The sequence below is a fragment of the Panthera tigris genome, chromosome D1 (assembly GCF_018350195.1).
Source record: "Panthera tigris isolate Pti1 chromosome D1, P.tigris_Pti1_mat1.1, whole genome shotgun sequence".
Taxonomy (NCBI): Eukaryota; Metazoa; Chordata; class Mammalia; order Carnivora; family Felidae; genus Panthera; species Panthera tigris.
In genome coordinates this window covers 71,447,871-71,467,169 of record NC_056669.1, presented here as the reverse complement: position 1 = coordinate 71,467,169, position 19,299 = coordinate 71,447,871, and the positions used below count along the sequence as shown (strand labels likewise).

The window sequence follows — 19,299 nt, the reverse complement described above, 5'->3', positions numbered from 1 at the left end:
TTTATGTACATACTGAATCTCCCCCACTAGGGGTGAACTCTGTGCATATGAGTGATTAGACTGGGTCTTATAATCTTTGTCAGATAGATGGGGTGGAGGTCTCCAAAGCCAGTTTCTAATGCTTAGCACACATGCATATGTGCACAAGCAGACGAACCAACTGCAAATTCATGCACACAAGTCTGGCATGAAAATACCTGCAATGGCATGTTCGTAAGTGGACCTTTGTAATCCACAAATTAGTCTTTGTTCTCAGACCTAAGACACTGGAAGCTATTTTGGCAGACAATAAAGAGCTCGGATGCCGTTTTACGCGTAACACTGTATATGATTCCTTAATATTAGATCCATATTAGCTTTCAGGCCCACAGATAATGCCAGCCAATGTAAAAGGTAGTAGCCAGTTCCAAAATTATACTGTTGCCTAAAATCCTGTTAATTGCTGTTTTCACACACCCATCCTTGCTTGCCAGCCACTGCTAAGGGTGCCTGCCTCCCTGGTTAGACACTCACCAGCATATAAATGGCCAGACACATTTTTTAATGGCAACTCCTTCCACTCTGTAGAAATACTGAAATTATTGTCAGCAAAGAAAACTCTGGAATTGTTGGGAATCTGGAAATGGGGGGCGACATTTCACCTCATCAGCAGATACCAGCCTCTGAGTTCTGTTTTTTTGGCTGCATGCTGGGGAACAGAAGCCAGCACTTGACAATCTTATATAATTGTGTGGGGGGGGGGGGGGAGGTGCATTGATTGTGTGTGTGACTCTTGATGGCACACCCAGCCGATACCTGGAAATTATCTGTACTTGATAAGCACCGAATTTTTGGTTAAAAGTGATCAGTCTCCTCTCATTTAAGCAATTGAATTAAAAGTTACTTTTTGTCTTCTGGAAAAGACAAAGAGGAAAAATCCATTTGTACATCTTGGAGGCGAGACGAGTTCAGAGACTAGGGCTGCTGGGACTGAACCCTTGCAGAGTTACAAGGGGAGGCCCCTCTTGCCCGGGATGGGTGGATAGACACACAGTGGAAGGAGCCCTGTGTCTGGTTGGGTAAAATCAGAAGCCCCAGGGGAGAGCAATGGGGACCCTGGGGTGGCTGGAGCAAGTTGTTCTGACTTGGTAATTGTGCACTTGTCTGTGCAGATATTGGGTTAGACTCAGATTCCCTACCAGACCATCAGCACTGGGAGGGCGGGACACTCTCATGTGACTTATCTTTATATCTTAGAACCTAGAACATGCCTGGGGTGTAGTAGGCCCACCCTGACTACTCCTGTGCTAAATGAACCTGCCTGCTAATCAAGTCCCTGGCTCAGCCTTTGCTCAGCCCTCAACATATCCCTATGGCCTCCCTTCCTCAGCCTGATCCTGGCCTCTTCTCCCCACCGATCCACAGGGGTTGGAATGCACAGGGACCCAACTTGACCTTGTCCAGCCTGGTGTTGGGAGTGGGGAGGAGCACTGCTCATTGACTTGCTAATTGCAGGCCAGGAATCAGTGTCCTCTCTGGGAGGTAACTTAGCAAGTGGCCCTTCCTCTTGAAACTTCATCTGCACCAGGAGATTTTTTTTCCTGGACCCCTCAAATGTTCGAGGAGGGGCAGGTGTGGTGCAGGACTGCGCTTGCCAAGCCAGCTCCTCGCGTCCTGTGAAAGGAGCACAGAGGGCCTCTCCCTTCCCTCCGGCCCTCAGGTGCAGGATCAGAGGACCTGACAATCTTCTGTTTATCAGGCGGCTTTGTGCCTTTTAAGGGGGAGCTGGGTGGCATGTAAGCCGACCTCTGAAAGGCAGAAAGCTGCCAGCTGTGCACAGCTCCAGCCAAGCTGTCCCCCAGCACTGTCCTCCAGGGAGCTGTGAGCTGGTGGCTCTCCTCCCGCCCTCACAAGGACCACTGACTTGAAATGAGAAGTCCCAACCCTGAAGACTCAGCTGACATAAGGTGGCTCTTCTGCAGCTTTATGCACAGTTTCAGCCTTCCCACCTGAGCCTTTGTGATCAGCAGAAGAGAATTCTGGCCATTTGTGACTTCAAATTGAAATAATAATAATAATAGTGATTATACTACCATTTATTGAGAGCTCACACTCTGTGCCAAGCATTGAGTTAATGATTATTAACTCGTTCCTTTCAACCCGGGAGGAACACTATTATTAAGCTCGTTTTTAGGTGAGGAAAACAGGCTCAGATCACAACTTGCCCACAGCCACGACATGGCTACTAATTAGTAGAACCAGGACTTGAACCCCAGGAGTTGGATCCAGGCTACTCTACTCTAGCTCTGGTTAAGCTACTCCATTCTGCCCCTTGCATGGATCTTTTTGGCCTGGACTTTGTCTCTCCTCCTACCTACAGAAGTCAGATTTTGGCGTGTGTTATGTCTCTTGTGTGGCTCATCCCTCTTTGCAGTCTCAACATAAATGTGACATCTTCAGATTTATTTACTGTAACAAGAGTGTTCTCTCACAGTTCTGGAGATGGCACTCCCTGTGGATGTTCCAGGGGAGAGAGAGTATGTTCTCTGCTTCTCTCCTAACTCCTGGTGGCCGTGGCAACCCTTGTGTTCCTTGCCTTTTAGACAATCATTCTGATCTTCACATGACTGTATCCTCTGTGTGTCTGTGTGTCCTTTTCTGTCTGATCAACTCTCCTTCTGCCTTTCTGTTAGAGGGACATACATCATTAGATTTAAGGCTCCCCTGGATCATCCAGAATGATCTCATATCAAGATCCTTAATTTATCACATCTACAAAGACCCTTTACCCAAATAAAGCCATATTCACAGATTCTGGGTATTAGGACATAGATACATCTCTTTGGAGCCACCATTCAGACTACATTAGCCAATGCAAAGTGGATCCTACTGTGCCCTCCATCACATTACCCTGTTTTCTTCCCTGTGTAGCATTTTTCACTGTCTAAAGTCTCCTTATTTCTTTGTGTGTTTTTATCCATTGTGTTCTCAACCAGAGTGCTGTTGGCTTTTGAGCAAGGCAAATCTTCAACTTTGCAGAAATGAATCCTTGATTTCAGGACACTTAGCATTTTACAATCCTGGTAGAACCTGAATGCCAGAGCAGGGATGAGGTGTGGAGGGAAAGTCTTCTCGACAATCACCCTGCCCCCCAGTCCACCATATCTCCCACAAACACGTGATGTCCCCACGTGGAAGGCAGTACCAGCCCGGGGTCATAACCACCAGTCTATGTGTTTATCAGACATGTCTTTTCACAGGAACAGAAGTTCCATGGGGCCAGGGACCTTATTGGGCTTGCGTACTATTGTATTCCCTGAGTCCCCAACAATGCCTGGCCTTGAGTAGGAACTCAAAATATATTCTCAGGGCACCTGGGTGGCTCAGTCCGTTTAGCGTTGGACTTCAGCTCAGGTCACGATCTCACAGTTCGTGAGTTTGAGCCCTGTGTTGGGCTCCAAGCTGACAGTGTGGAGCCTGCTTGGGATTCTCTCTCTCTCCCTCTCTCTCTGCCCCTCCCCCAATCATGTTTCTCTCTCTCTCTCTCTCTCTCTCTCAAAATGAACAAATTAAATTCAAAAATATATATATATGTGTATGTGTATGTATATATATATATATATACACACATATATATATATATATATGTATATATATATATATATATATATATACACACATATTCTGAATGCATGTAGAAGATAGGGATGCTCTTTCTGGAAATGTGTGACAGATTTTTCTCTTTAAGTTGCTCCAGCTTAAGAAGGAAGGGTCACATGATAGGTCTCAATAATAATGAAAAATAACCAGGGAAGTCTATATCCTCACTCCAGCTTCCCTCACTCCCCATCCCCCTGCCCCACTCCCCCTTCTCCTTTGCAGGCTTGTGGGGGGACTCAGACCCATTCTTTCCCACTTCTCCTGCTGTCTGCCATGTGGTTCTTCGCCGTCCCCCTGAGGTCACCTTGGGTCTCCTGTCATCCCCACAGGCTTCCTCCCCGGTCACTGCCAAAGAATTGGGGGATGAGGTCCAGACCAGTGTCTCGTGATCCTGCCATCTGGCTAAGTGGCTACCCTTCCACCCTTGCTGGTCTCCAAAGCAAGTTGCCATTTTATTTACCACCTATGTGAACACAGGTAAGTCACTTTACTTCTGTGATCCTCAGAAACCTCATCTGTAAGCCAGGAATGACTTGGTGGGATTATTAGCAACTATAGCCCCTAACAGATATAGTTATACAAAAATTCTTATTTTATTTTCCTTGTCTTTAATAAAGAAAAGAGAGACTGGAAGGCGTATAAAGAAGCTCCCATCTTTACCGGGATTACAAAGACATCCCCAGTTTGCTTTGAAGGGAGTGGCAGCCTGTGGGGTGGACGGATCTAGGCAAGGCCTACAGGTACACACTCCTGTCTGGAATCAGATTGGATTAATGCAGAAACGAGGAAGGCAGTATTGCCCAGTGGTCAGACAGAAGGGCTCCAGGGTCAGTAATCCCAAATGTGACCTTGGGCAAGGTTTATGTAAGGACAGAGAAAATAAATAACTCACCCAAGGTCATATGGCTGGACATGACAGAGCTGGGAATCAGCCTTTGCGATAGCAGAAGTCAGTGCTTTTCCTAGCACACCATCCTGCCTGCCTTCGAGAATGGCCCAGGAAAGATTGCTGTTGCAGGCCCTGGGGCTGAAAAGCAGCCAAGAATGGTTTTGCTCTGCCCAGTGGGTGACTATTTGAAGGACTGCTTCAGGTTTCCAGATACAGTGGGAAGCAGAGGCATAGATGAGAGAAATCGGTGTGCACTCCCCAGGCTACATGGGAGGCTGGTGGTGATAACCACATGTATACACACGCGTGCACATGCACCACCATGACTACCACCGTGCAGGCACCACTCCAGCCTGGGCCACCTTGAGAAGCCAGCACGGGGCTGGGCAGCCACTCACAAATCAGCAAGGCTGAGGCAGAAAGTTATGTGCAGGCAATCGAGAGGCGGTTGTACAAGGGTCATCGCCTCCATTTAGGTGTCAATTGTGTCATTTCCAGCTGTTCCTCCGCTCAACAGCTGGAGCTCAATATGCTCAGGGCTTATCTGGAGGCCCCCAGCCAGGGAACTCAATATTAAGCTGGCTTCCAGGATCTAGGAAAAGCAGCTACCCTTGCAGCAAACCACAGAGGAAAGGCCCCCTTTTTTCCATCCATTTAAGCAATGGTGGCTCTTTGGGAACAATATTGGTGCTGCCTAGAAGTGGCTGGCCTAAAGCAAACTGCAGCTGGGGAGGGGCAGATAGCTTCATACAAAGGTACAAAGTGTGCTAATCCCTTTACAGGGGCTGTTCCATTTTGTCCAGTCCTAGGATGTGGTGGCATTATTATTATTTCCATTTTACACAAAGGAGGTAAATAGTTTGCCCTACATCAGACAAAGCATAATCTGCAAAACCGATGTCTGATGGCAGATCTGTTTGGCCTAAGAACCTAGGCTAGGTATCGTATCACCTACAATCAAAACCAGTCTCCACAAAGGGCTCTGGTGCAGTTTGGAAATACACTGCCAGGTTGATCAGATTCCTCCACTTAGGAGGTGGGCCCGCAGTGGACCTGCTCCAGGAGAGGAGGGAGGAGCCCCCCTAAGCAGAGATCACAGGGGTCTGGCGGGGAGCGCTTAGCTAGGCCTCAAATGGAAACCAAGTGTGAATAGGAGGGAAACACTACTTAGGAAGGCAAGAACGTGTCTTCTCTCATGGTGTCAGCAACATCAGAGTAATTTGGAATGGAAATAGTGACTTTATCTTTTAATCCCACCTTTGGTTCTGCTTTCCCACCTTTTCCCCTTCCACAAAACCAAAATGCACCCTTTTCTTCCTCTCTCTCCTGCTACCTAATTATCTTGTTTGGGCAATAGCAAGTACCTGGGCCACACTATGGGGCCCTGAACCCATGCCAAGCCTTACTAATTAATTATAACATTCCCTTCCAGAAAGCCCAGAGACTGCCTGAGATTTCTTCTTAAAGCAGAACTCTAGGAATTTACTTGTAATAGTTGTTAGCTCATACGCTGAAACCTAATGGAATACGTGGTTACTCATTCATTCACTTGTTCCTTCATTAAATATTTGTGAAGGACCTGTGTATATTCTAATGATGTGGACCAATCGCCTCAAGTTAAAGATGGTGAAAATGGTCAGAGAGCAAAGGGACTTGACCTTTGATTGCTGATGGGGCAAATGTTGCGGGACATAGGAAGGTGGGCAGTGCTGTGAGCGATGGAAGTCATGGGATTAGCCCTCTGGCATGTCATTCCTGACCATGAGACCCTCTGGGTTCATGGCTCTGGAAAGGTGAATCTGTCTGGTGACCAGAACCAGATATAAGGACATCTGAGCTGGGGAGTCTGGGTTCCACGGAGGACTCTGTCACTGATTTGGTGTGCCCCACGAGTTCTCTGGGCCTCAGCTCACTCTGGTTCATTGAACTGTCACTACACTTCCACTATGCGCCAAGCACGGGGCTGGTGAAACAGATACTTTTCAGTCTCCTGTTTCTCTTCTTTTAAAGACCAGTGGATCAGCTGGTCCCCAAGGCCACTTTAACCTCTGATATTTTCTAGCACTTGGGGAGGCCATCTTAGGAACAGGACTCCTGGTTCTGGCCAGGGAACCAAGTCATTCTGTATCCTGGCCTTTGATTGATGCTGTTGATGGGAAGGCCTGTGGGTCACAGATTGCCGGCCCGAGGGTGAATCCCATCCCCGTGTTGTTCCGTGTTCTCTTATGCTCAGGCTCGCAAGCACTGCAACGTTTGCTCAGTTTTGGCTCAGGCCTTGAGTCATTATTTCTTCTTCGACCATCCAGAAGCCCCTGACTTCTAACTTCTTATTAGATCAGAAAAAGCAGAGACTGTGTACCTTCCCTGTCCTCTCCCTGACTCCAGGTCATCTAAGAGTTAGCTGCGGGGCACACCATTCCTTCCAAAGGAATTCCAGAAAGAGCAACTCAAGTATAAGGAATTTTCAGTGGTGGTAGGCTGGCAAATAAGTGTATACACCCAGACTTTAAGCAATCCTTTAATGAAATGAAGGATGATAGTGAAATGTCGTGCAATAAAAATAATAAAAAAAGCCACGTGCTATGCCTATGACCAAGCTGGAAGGAAAAAAATAAGAAAGACACTGCGTACACATATGTATTTGGAAGGTGTATTTAGGAAGTGTGTCCAAAGTACAATGCAGTAGGTAAGTACCATAAATGCATGAGTTTGGAACAGAACAGAAAAAAAGAACAAAATAGAGAGGCTATATATTAAGCTATCCTTAGATGGTGGAGAAAAGACATTGAATATTTTCTACTGAGCGAGCTCAATAGGTTGGATTTGCAAGATTCTCTCAAGACTAAGTTATATGACTATGCAACATGCCTGCAACTTGGTGAGCAGTGTGCATATGCTAAGCTAGCAGGAGATCCCCGAATAAGAAAGGCTCCGTCTAGACCCATGGGCTAATCCATTATTTTGTGCTAAAATATATCTCTGTGTTAAAATGATAGCTGTCTAGAAATATTTGTGAGTGTGTGTGTATGTATATGTGTATGTGTGTGTATATATATCGTATTCACGCAGAATCCATATCTTTACCAGCCCTGCCCCCCTTAACAGCCCAGCACGCCTTGTGGCACTTAGTTGGGGCTCACTGCTCATTAAATGTTTCTTGAATAAACTGATTGGAATGCAATTGGATCCTTTTTCTGTCGTGTAATGATTCCTCCTGTCCTCAGGGTGCCGCCTACTCAAAGGTCGTACAAATGATGCATTTAGAAGTTTCTGTTCTGGCTCCGTATGTTTTTAGTTCATCTGTGATTCCCTTACCCAAATCCCTTTTAATGTGCATGGAATGCCAGGGTCCACTGCAGTTCTTGTGTGACCTAATAAAAACAAGAGCTGACAGCTGCAAAAATCAGAAATTGTTCCCACCTGTGGCTTCGGAGTGTGAAAATTGTTGTCTTTATAATAGGATTTATTGTACAACAGTAACAATAACAATGATGTTATTAGTAATCATATAATGCCTGCTATATCTTTAGAGGCTACTGTGAGGGAGGAACTATGCTGGACATTTTTCATATATGAAAATGAAAATGAAATTACTCTTATTGCTAAAAGTAATATTAATATTATGGCATGAAGCATGGTGCTCAATTCATTATGCATGTTATCGAATCTGTGCATCTCTGTGAAATAACTGTCATTATTTCCTCGTGCAGATGGTGAAATTGAGGCTCCAGGAGGGCTGAGTTACTCTCCTTGAGTTACCCAGACAGTGAGGGGTGGAGCCAGAATTCACACTGAAGGAAAACTGTCTCAGAGGCCCGTGCACTTTCTGGTACGGACACACAGTCAGGGCAGTGGTAGAAAGCGTGGAGGGACACAAGTCGCAGCCTCTGGCGGCGAAATCACCACAGTGGCCACCACCCGGGGGCGCAGCATGGAGTGGAGGAGGTCAGGTGAGCCAGGCATCCAGACGGGTGCAGGGAACAGTAGGGACTCAGGCAACAATGGCTTCTGCCTCTCCCTGCGAGGCAGCAACTGTGACTAATGTAATAGTGTGAAATGTCTCGATTTTCTTTCTTTTTGAGTGACCTGCAGATATTTCTAAACCAGTTTTGATGGGGATTCATTTCTAGTGGCTATAGAAACACTCATAGAAATACTCCCATTAGACTTATGTGCCTGTTAATCTCACATGCGGATCCTCACGGCAGAGGTTACTATGATAGACCAACACATAATAAAGCTGATAATAGTCAAGTGGCAAAAGCCCCAAACTTTTTAATACTGTAAGCTTTCTGTCTGAAAGATGTCATTTCTTTCAACGGCTTCAAGTTTCTTCAAGGCAGAAAACCATTGAAGCTGCAGCGTAGCTGAACATCTGTCTTATCATGTGGGCAGATATTGGGATTAAATTAACTAGAAATGAATAGAATGATGTATGACAGGGTGCAGATGTCCCAGGCACAGTGTGATAATTTCATTGCAAAACTATGTAATGAATTCCATACATTATGGAAGTACAAATGTACCACTTTAGGTAATTGTGATGAAAAGGTATAATGTGCAATGCATAAACAGAGCGTGAGCCCAGGGGCATTTCTCCTCTGCTATTTCTCTTTAGTCATTTCAGAATGACTTTATTTGGTTTAATGCAAGCCTATTATTATTATTATTAGAGCCTTATTTTTTTTTGGTCAGCCCCTTCAGCATTTCTTGCCTGGTTGGTATAAGAAATATTTGGAGTACAGGAATAGAATTTGGGCGGGTCAGAGCTTTGGCCACCTGGAGAGTAATGGCAGGAGACAGGATTTACAAAAATATTTTGTTGTCAGAATTTCAGAGCAGAAGCTTACTCTCTTCTCTCTTCTGTCTCTCTCTGTTTCCCGCTCTCCCTTTTCTTTCTGGTAGGCGGGGGAGATTGTTTTGCCCTCTCCTGCTATTCCGTGCATAGGGATTCAGGGTAATATAATGGAAAGAAATCCGGTTTTAAAGCCAGAAGATTGAGTTTCTGCTTCTGACTATGCTCTTAACTGCTGTGTGAACTTGGGCAAGGCACTCCACCTCTCTGAGCTTCTATCTCTCTCCTCAATTTTAAAATGCTGCTAATAATACTATATCCCCGTTTTGCCAGGTACGAATGAGGGAACTAGAACATGAGCTCTGAGAAGAGGGAGACTGTGTCTATCTTGCTCACTGCTTTATCTCCAGTGCTTAACAAAGTGATCACACAGAACAGATAACCCAATAATTTTTTTTTTTTTTTTTTTTTTTTAGTTTATTTGATTTGAAAGAGAGATTGCAAGGGGCAGGGAGAGAGAATGAATCCCAAGCAGGTTCTGCACTGTCAGCACAGAGCCCAATGCAGGGCTCGGTCTCATGAACTGTGAGCCGAAATCCAGAGTTGGACACTGAACCGACTGAGCCCCCAGGTGCCCTGATAAAATGTTTTTTAAATAAGCATATTGATGATTTATATGAAAGTACCTAGCCCAATGCCTGGCATGTAGGAGACACTGAATTAATATTTCTTGAATTTCAGCTGGTTTGAAGAAGTTCATCTGCAGCGACCTTCAAACTGGGTTTTGGTAACACGTTCACTGAACGGCCCATTACGCGACCAAAGTCCCTGGCCAAGTACCTGTTACAAGCCAAGCCCCAGAGAAGGGCTGAGGGTGCCTCCCAGCACAGAGGGCAGTGGAGCAAGGCCAGAACCCCCTTCCTGATCAGCCCCATGCTTGCCTGCTATGCAACGCTGCCTGCCTGCCTGGGACAATGGGAGCCAAAGTCAGGGCTGGCCTGAAGCAGAAATCCCTGTGCTCCTGAAGAGAGGCGTAACTTCACTAGCATGGTCTTGATCAAGAAACAAGAGGAAGGTTTCATGCTGCAACAAATGCCTGGCCTGTGGTCCTGCTTCACAGTGAGGAGGCCACACCTCGGGTCACAGCAGGGGCCAGTCCGGGCCCTGCTTCTCTCTCCATCCCACTGCTCTGTTCACACAGCAGCCCCCTGCACCCCGCTTCCACTTAAGTCTGCTCTCTACCGATTATTTGCCTGGGGTGACATCAGTGGAAAATGTGAGGAGATGGGAGCAGAGCCGAAACCCTAGCCTTCCCTGGGAGGCCAGAAAAGCCTGTTTTCAATGCTCCGATTGGTCCCCTATTTCCCCAGCTTGTTTGTGCCATGTAATGCTTTCTGCACATTGAAGCAGGGTGCCCGGGGTGATTCGAGGCCACCAGAGCCCAGGTCTCCCTGCCCACCAGACAGATGCTTTGCTGTCTGGCCTCTCTGCTTAGCCCAGACACCCCGAAACCAGGCCCAAGGAGGGCTGCTAGGGCAGACAATCCACGTGGTAGGGCTTCCTTCTCCCCTGGAGCCCTAAAAGCTGTGGATTGGGGGCTTGTCACTGCATCTCTTCCTTCCCCAGCTCAGATCTTCCCACCCCTCTCTTCTCCCCACGAGCTTCAGGCCTGTCTGCAGGCTCTGAATTTTCTGCCAAATTTGGATGCCTTGAAAGGAACATTGTTCCAAACAGAGACTTCGAGGAAGGTGCTAATCTTCCGCTGCTTATCAAATTTGAGCAAAAAATGTCGACATCCCACTTTTCCAAGTGCTAGCTCAGCTCTTCTGTGTTCAACTGCGAGAGGGACCAGCTGTGTGTCTAGCTGGGGATAAAGACCCTACTGGACTCCACAGCCCTCCTCGAGGGCCCCACAGGACCCAGAGGCCAGCAGGGGCTGTGGGCAGCTGGGTGGCCTCTCCATCCCCAGCAGCACAGACCCGCTCGATTCCAGGAGAGGCGTCCCATTTGTGGCTTCTGTCACTGCTACTGCTGAAACTCTCAAGGAAAAAAAAAAAAAAAACAAAAAAACGCAGCCGCGAAGTTCCTGCTCTAAATATGGAGAGAGCTCTTCATTTTCTCACGATGAAAGACATATTTGGGATCATCTGGTTTTCCAAGCAGATGCCCAGTTTATCTCACTTTAAATCAACTCTTTCTGACTGGACCCTTTCCTGGATGAATTAATTGAGCGTGGCTAAAACCAAAATGCTCTCGCGATTAAGGAGCTAGGCATAGGGGCGCTGTGTCAAGGATGTCAGCTTGCGAGGAGGGTGTCGAGTTGTTTACTTCTATTCTCATAACAGAAGGAACAGGCAGGCTCAGCCCACTGGAAATAATTTTGAATAATCTCACTCTATTACTCGAAGCGAAATTGAGTCTGCTCAAGCTACCCTAGTGATCCGACATCTCAGTGAAACTGGGAAACTAATATCCAATTCACGCGGCATAAAATAAGTGACATAAGGAAAAGCAGGATGAAATCTGGAAGTTTTTAGTTTTTGATTTGTACGGCTTGTCTTCTATTAGTGGATCAGCTCACTAATGCGACTCACACAGGGGAAGGGGTTTCATTAAGCTGCTGGTCATTAGTGGCGGTGGGCGTGTGTGTGTGTGTGTGTGTGTGTGTGTGTGTGTGTGTGTGTGTGGCAGCTGTTGATGCCTGACACTGATATCTGATATACATTGCCCTGCATAAATCAAATCTAAACAGAGAATTTGTCTAAGAAATGGAAGTGGAGCCCCGACTTGCCAATGAAAGCTCTTCTGGCGTAGGGGGCGGTGGCCTGGAATTTAGATTTGACCCTTTAGAAAATGCTCCCAGTGTGAGGGGATCGGCTCATTAGCTTCAGTCACCCACCAGCCCTGACACGGTCCGCGCTCCCTCGTGCGTGCTCTCTGCTAAGGGAGCTGTCATCCTCCGAGCCCAGAGGAAAACTTTAACATCTCTCTTAACTCTCTCCCTCTCGGCCCTCACACCTTACCAGTAGCTAAGTAATTGGTTCTGGCTTCAAATTATGTATTGCTTCCACTCTCCCCTCTCCATGCCTGGCTAAGACTCTGACCCCATTTCTTTAGTAATCCTAATTGTTCTTTACCCTGCCGATACCCCTCCTGCTTTAAACCCTACTCTTTATGACTGTGAAGTCATCCTAGGCACAGCCCTAACATATCACCCCCTGCTCAAAAGCATCCCATGGCTCCCTGTTGTCTAGCAACTCAATCCAAGCACACAGGCCTGTCTTTCAAAACTCTCTGCAGTGTGGCTCCAGGCACTCCTGGTCACTCATCCTGAACTGAAGCCAAGTGAAAGTCATCTGGTTCTTTATTGCACATGCCATAGTGCCCTGCCCCTGTTTCTGCGCATACAGTTTCCTCTGCATGGAGTGCCCTGCCCTGCCCTGCCTGTCTCTGATTGTTCAGATCCTACCCATCCTTCCAGATATAGCTCAGGTGCCACCTCCTCCAGGAAGACTTCCTTGATCCCCTGCTTGAAAGGCTACCCTCCTCCTCAGACCCCTCATTATTCTTTCTTCTTCCACCATGGCCCTTAGATGCCTCATTGTCTTCTTTCCCTGTGGCCCATTCTAGCCTGGATGCACTATATTGGGTCATCATTAAGTGCTAGGGCAATCAGTCAAACGCCTGAAGGAAAATCCTAGTTGTGGGGCCTTGTGCCTGCCACTTACATTCCCTGTGCCTCCGTTTCTTTTTTGTGAAACCAGCCTAGTGATAGTGTTTACCCCTCCGAGAATTCTAGGGAATGAAGGTGGGGGGTAAGTGCAGTGTGCTCAGCATGGTACTGCTTACATGGCAAAAGGTCAACAAACGTTTTTTCTTAGTCACTTTCTCCCCAGCAATAGTGCAAGCTTTGTAAGAATTGTTCAGACCCATCGTTTAACTCAGCATTTACTGAGAACCTACTGGAACCATATTTTTTGTTAGGATTTAAAAATGAATAGAGAACACTAAGATATGTTATGTGCCTTCAAGGAGCTCATGGTCAAGAGCAGAGGAGATGAACTAGTAACCAGAGCATGGCAGTGCATTTGGTGAAGGGCTCTGAGAGAAGTGAGCACAGGCTAGGCAGTGTGGTGAGGTGGCTTAGCTCTCAGTGCTGGAGTCAGGCTCCCCGGGCTCAAATCCCAGCTTGGTCACTTCCTACTGTGTGACCTTGGGCTGAGTAGTGTGTGTTAGGCTTTCTGTGCTTTGGTTTCCTCACCTATAAAATGGAGAGAGTAAAGGATACCTACCTCAGAGGGTGTAGTAAGAATACCACAGCTTGAGAGTCAAATCACACTTAGAACAGGGCCTGGCTTGTTTTAAGAGCTCAGTAATGGCTAGTTATCATCTTGGAGCTCTTTGAGACCTAATTGATGCTATGTCTTTGGGCGATTTCTTTCTTTGCCAGAATGGTGAGCTTTTATGAGGATAGAGACATCACCGTAGAAGCCACCATCAGAGGGAGCATAAGACTTTTGGGAGTGCACTTTGAAGTGGGTTTGGCCTTCCCCTCCCCATCCCCAAAGACCCTTCCCTCCTTTTGGAACAGACACACTGCAGCCTGCCTGCGTCTTGGGCACAAAGACCCCCCCTCTCTCACTGAGTGTGGTTTAGCGCATGTCTTTGGCCAGTCTTTCGCTTAATCTCTTAAAGTTTCCGAGTGCTGAGGAGTCTGCTCCTACCATCCTGGGCTTCTGTCCAGAAAGTTTCCATTCAAGGAACCCGCCCCCACCCCTTCATTATGCATGGACATAGAGATCTTAGAAGATGGGAAAGGGGTGGGACTTCATCAGGCCTTTTTAACTGGGCTCAACTCTAGTACCCACTTTTGTGGCTTTGGTCATCGGTCCTTATGAAAAATAGCAACTCCTCCATGTTTCCCAAATCCTCATCTCCTTATGCCCTAGGGGGAGTTCTACTTGGTTGAGGACGGCTGGGTTTTCAGCCCTGGAACCCTTAGTCTGGGTTGCGTTGGGTCCTTTCTGGTCTGAGATGACAGCTGAGGACATTCCCAGATGCCACTGTCCTGGGAGACCTACCTTTTGACCAGAGCAGGGCACATCCACCTGCGACATGAGTCTGTATTCTGCCAGTCACTGAGACAACACCAGAAACAGCAAGAGCCCATAAAGCCTGGAAGAAAACGTGAGGTAAGTGTTGGGGATGGAGTGGAGAACCCAGGTGATAACATGGAGCATTATACAAATCAATCTTTTAAATAGCAACTCCAACAAGTGGAAGGAAGTGAAGGACTTAGACGTGAAGGACCGTTTTTATTTCAGAAAAGGCAGCCGGCAACAAGAGCAAGACTGGGTCCAGGGCCTGTGTGTGTGTGTGTGTATGTGTGTGTGCGCATACGTGTGACTTGCGGGCAGAGAAAGCAGAGTTAACTCTGAAGTCCGTGCACAATTGCACATCCCTTGTTTCTCTGGCTCACCTGCACTCAGGAAAATCCAAGTGTGCGTGGGTATGGACACAGAAACCACCCCGACTCCCCCACTGGTCCCCTCACAGCTCTGAGTGAAGACCCACGTGACTTGCTGGCATCCCTTGCTGGCATCCCTTGCTGGCCCATCCCTTGGGCCTTTAGGTTCTGTGGCTCCTGCCTTGGATGCTGACCCCTTCTTTGGGTTCCTCTTGCCCTCACAAAGCGGGGCCAACCCATCATATCAGTTGGAGTTAGACTGTCATCCAGATGTTGCCCCAGCTGTGATGGGAAAGGATTTCCTTCCCCAACTCATTTTTTTAGGCTTTGGGATGGAAGACTTTGCCCTTCTCATGCATACTTTTCTGACTTGAGGGTCTTGGGGCTGAGTGATCAGAAGCCCCTTGAGGGTTATCAACCAGTGTCTCACTTGAAAGCCCACTGGCCCCTGGATTCGGTCTATATCACAAAGCAATGCCTGTCTATCTGGGAAACTCTGGAGAGGCCAACATGGATTTCAACTTCCACTGGCTGCATGGGATCACTGCGGTGACCGACAGCAGCCCACCGGTCCCTGGCAGCCCCATCCAGCCCTGTGGACAGAGCACTCACCTACCTCACTGAGAAGGACCCCCAGCCCCTGTGAGGCAGCGCGAGAGCCTTGGATGCGTCAGGCAACCCAGCGTCAAACCCCACCTTTGACCTTCCCTAAGCAAGAGACTTTGGCCAATTATTCGAATCTTTTCAAGTCCTATTTCTATTAAATACAAAATAGAAGGGGCGCTTGGGTGGCTCAGTCGGTTAAGTGACCGACTTCGGCTTGGGTCATGATCTCACGGTTCGTGGGTTCGAGCCCCGCGTCGCACTCTGTGCTGACAGCTCAGAGCCTGGAGCCTGCTTCAGATTCTGTGTCTCCCTCTCTCTGCACCAACCCTGCTCATGCTCTGTCTCTCTCTGACTCTCAAAAAATAAATAAATGTTAATTTAAAAAAATAATAAATAAATAAATAAATAAATAAATAAATAAATAAATAAAAAATAGAAATAATATAATATCTCCCTTGCAGGATTGCTGTGGGAATTAGAGCTGACCCATGCAAAGTGAGTGGCCTGGGGTCTGGCAGGTCGTAATGGTGATGATTGTAGCTTCCATTTATTTAGTCGCTTACTAAGTGCCAGATGCTGTAATATGTTCTTTACATATTTTAGTAGAGATAATTTTTATAGGCCACATACTGATCAAATAAACATCATCCTCTGTATTTCTCTATAACTTTATTTTTATTAATTACTTACTCATTTATAAAAGTTTTTTTTCAAGCCCCCATTCTGAGTGATGGCAGACACCCACTTCTACTCATCACTGGGGCTCAAGGTGACTTTAGTATTTTCCAAGTTGCATCGAGTTCAGTGAATTCAGAATGTTTCCCTTTTTCCTCCTTTCCCTCCGTGTGGCATCTACATCCTGGAGTTGAGTAGTGTCTCAGCATGAGTGTGGGTGGAGAAAAGGCTGAGGCTTCTGGCCCAAGGTCATTCTTTTTCCAAGGATGGTGGCTGCCCAGATGTATCTCCTGGTGTTTGGTCGCTGGTATCCTTGCCTCAGGCGTGCAGACACCACTCTGTCCCAGCTGGTCCCTGGCTGCCTGGTCTCTGCCATTCCCTGGCATCTTTCTCTCCTAATTCTGAAACCATTTTATGGGGTATAGGAAAGCCCAGCTGTTTTCCAGCACCATGCTGGGGCCACTGGAGACTCACGGGCACCCAGGGCCTCTGTCTCTGGAAGAGTATTCTGATCCCTCTTTCTTTCTGGAAGCTGCCCCCCAGGGCCGGGGAGGCTGGTGTAGAGTGTAAGAGCAGCTCCTCTGAGAGTCCCACTGCTTTCTCTCAGATGCTCTCTCCCTCCTTCCACTTTTGGAGATTTTATGGGGGTGGGTGGTGGAGAGACAGGAAAAACTGGTTCCAGTTGATCACATATTCTAAGTATTTCCTGTCTTGCTTCTAAACAGAGAGCATTGACCTCAATGGCCAAGAATGTAATGTCTCTCTTCTCAGGTCCTACCATGACACCTTTCCTAAAGTGGTAGGGGCTTCAGTCTAACTGACCTGGTGAGTGAGGGTGGACATGAAAGCAAGGAATGCAAGGTGGCCTGGTACAGGGACACTCACCCTCTCCTGGCACAAATACAAATCTTACCTAATTTTTCACACAGTCTTATTATGTAGTTTCTATTATCAGCCCCATTTTACAGATGATGAGCTGAGGCTTAAACGACTTGGGTGTTGAACCTAATTCAGTCACGAGATATTTATAGAATGTCCACTAAGTGCCAAACAGTCCTCTGGGTTTGGGGGGAATACGGCAGTAATCAATACAGACAAAACCCCAGCTCGCATGGAGCTTACATCCAAGTGGGATAGTGGGGAGTAGGGAAGAAGCAGTAAGGGAAAAGATCAACAGGTAAACCATATAGTTTATCTCACCATGATAAGCTCCAGGGAGAGACATAAATCATGGAAGGGGGTTATGAAATGCCAAGGAGGATATGGCTTTGAACAGCTTGCCTTTTTGAGATGATAAGATGGGTGAAGATGATGGAGTAGACAGACAGGAGCTGGAGGCAGGGACCATGATAAATAGGTGACACATTGGAAGCCTGAGGGCACAACATCCTGACTTTGTGGCTTCCAAGACCCCTGTGGCTAACAAACCAAGAGCTGCAGGTGCAGAACCTGTGCTCGCCTCTTCCACCTCTGCCCCAGGGTAACGATTAGATTCATTATAATTCATTTGCATAGAGGTTAGCACCCCCCACTGTGGGGGAAAGCTGCCATGATGGCTCCCCCCACACACACACAAACCTTGTAAGGTCAAAAATTCCACTTCCCAACCTGTGGGAGGAGTCCCCCAAATGATTGGAAGGAGCCTCTATTAGAAGCCACCTCATCTATTACACAAGAGCCCACTCACATAAAATGAAGACCCCTGTAGCCTCAGGGCTGTTGCCACCTCTGGGCCTGCTGGTTCTCCCACCTGGAGAGTGTATGTCCTTAATTAACTGCTTTGTGCTTGGTACTTTCCTTCTGGCTATTTTGATTCAAGCCAGTTTCCTCAGGTAAATCTTTCTTGGGGGATCCGAGAACCAAGACCTCCATTCACACAATGCAGACTCCCCCACCAGTAACAAAGAATCCCATGTTGGAGGGAAGCGAATCCCAGGGAGAGGGACCAGCAGGAACAAAGGCCTTTAAGGAAGAATCTGCTTGGCTGAATTGCTAAGAAAAGGAAGGGCCAAGGGTTCTAACCCAGTTAGGCTGAATGCAGCTTATGGGGCCCAAATTATGACTGCCATCATTGCTATTACTATGTCTTTGCCATCAGCCTGACATCACCAACTCTGTCTTCCATGTTAGGAATCTTGGTGGGTAGTTGGAAATACCAGATACTCACTCTTCGCTCTCCCTGTAACTAGGGATGGTTATAAGCCCCACGTGCAGAAACACCACCTGGGTTTCAAATCAGGAGTCAGCGATGCAAGGAGAGATGAAGAGGAAGAGTCTTTCGTGGCCGGCGGCCGAGGATGAGCGCATCATTCGTGGCTGAGTGGGAGCAGTGGTGGACACTGTCCAGGGCTGGTTGTGTCGTCAGCGTGAGATGCAAGGTCAGGGCGAGGTGAGCAGGACCGGTGTCTGCACTTGACCAGTTCTATGCCGTGACCTTGGGTGTTGCTTCTGGCTGCGTAGCCCTGAGCCAGGTTCCCGAGACTTGACAGCCATTCGTTGAATTAGCTATTTATCCATCTGTTTTCTCCTTCAAAAGTAACATAGATTTTATTTTTAGTTCAATAAAAAAAAAAAAAGGACTGATGGCAGAAACATTTTCATCCTGCCACCCTATCTCTCCAAATTTGGGGTTTGCAAGTTTTATAAGGTTTGCATGATGATAAATAAGAAATAGAAATGTTATTAAAATTGAAGTGAATTTCCTTTCGGGATGTGGAAAATAATGAAAAAGCTATTTCATCTGTTTTCTTTCCTATTTCAAAATATAGAATGGAAGATGAGGCCGCTTGCTGTTTCGACATTGTCAGGCGTGTCTCAAATGCCCTCGTGTTCTCACGTTACCCCCGCAAGGTCTCCGAGCAACCAAAAGAAATGGCTCCTGTTTCTCTCCTCTGCTTTTGTCTTCCCAGGGCAGTGAAAAGACCAACATGTCCTTGGAACATTTCACGTCACCTGAAAAACAGCCTTTTTTTTTTCCTCCCTAAAAATATATTGACTAAAATAAATTAAGTACAAAAAAAAAAATGAACACACTTTCGTGGTACACATTGCCCCCCAAGATTATACTTTAGATAGAGTCAAAACCCACATCTCAGGCCTTTATCTATACTATTTTTCCCCCTTAAAATTCTTTTTTTTCTTTTTAATTTTTTAATGAAAGTTAATTATGGACAACATTTAAGAGAATTAGCTTTATAAAGTCAATTATACCAAACTGAAGCACTCTGT

General features: G+C 46.9%; 1 long non-coding RNA gene across 2 annotated transcripts in view; it reads left to right on the top strand.

Moving 5' to 3' along the window:
- LOC122231402 overlaps nucleotides 1–19,068 on the top strand; it is a 154,439-nt gene extending 135,371 nt beyond the window's left edge. For both annotated transcript variants that reach the window (XR_006208626.1, XR_006208627.1), the window contains 3 exons: nucleotides 3,969–4,116; nucleotides 18,261–18,460; nucleotides 18,840–19,068. This is a non-coding gene — a long non-coding RNA (uncharacterized LOC122231402). The remainder of the gene's footprint in view (nucleotides 1–3,968; nucleotides 4,117–18,260; nucleotides 18,461–18,839) is intronic.
- The last annotated feature ends 231 nt before the right edge of the window (nucleotides 19,069–19,299 follow it).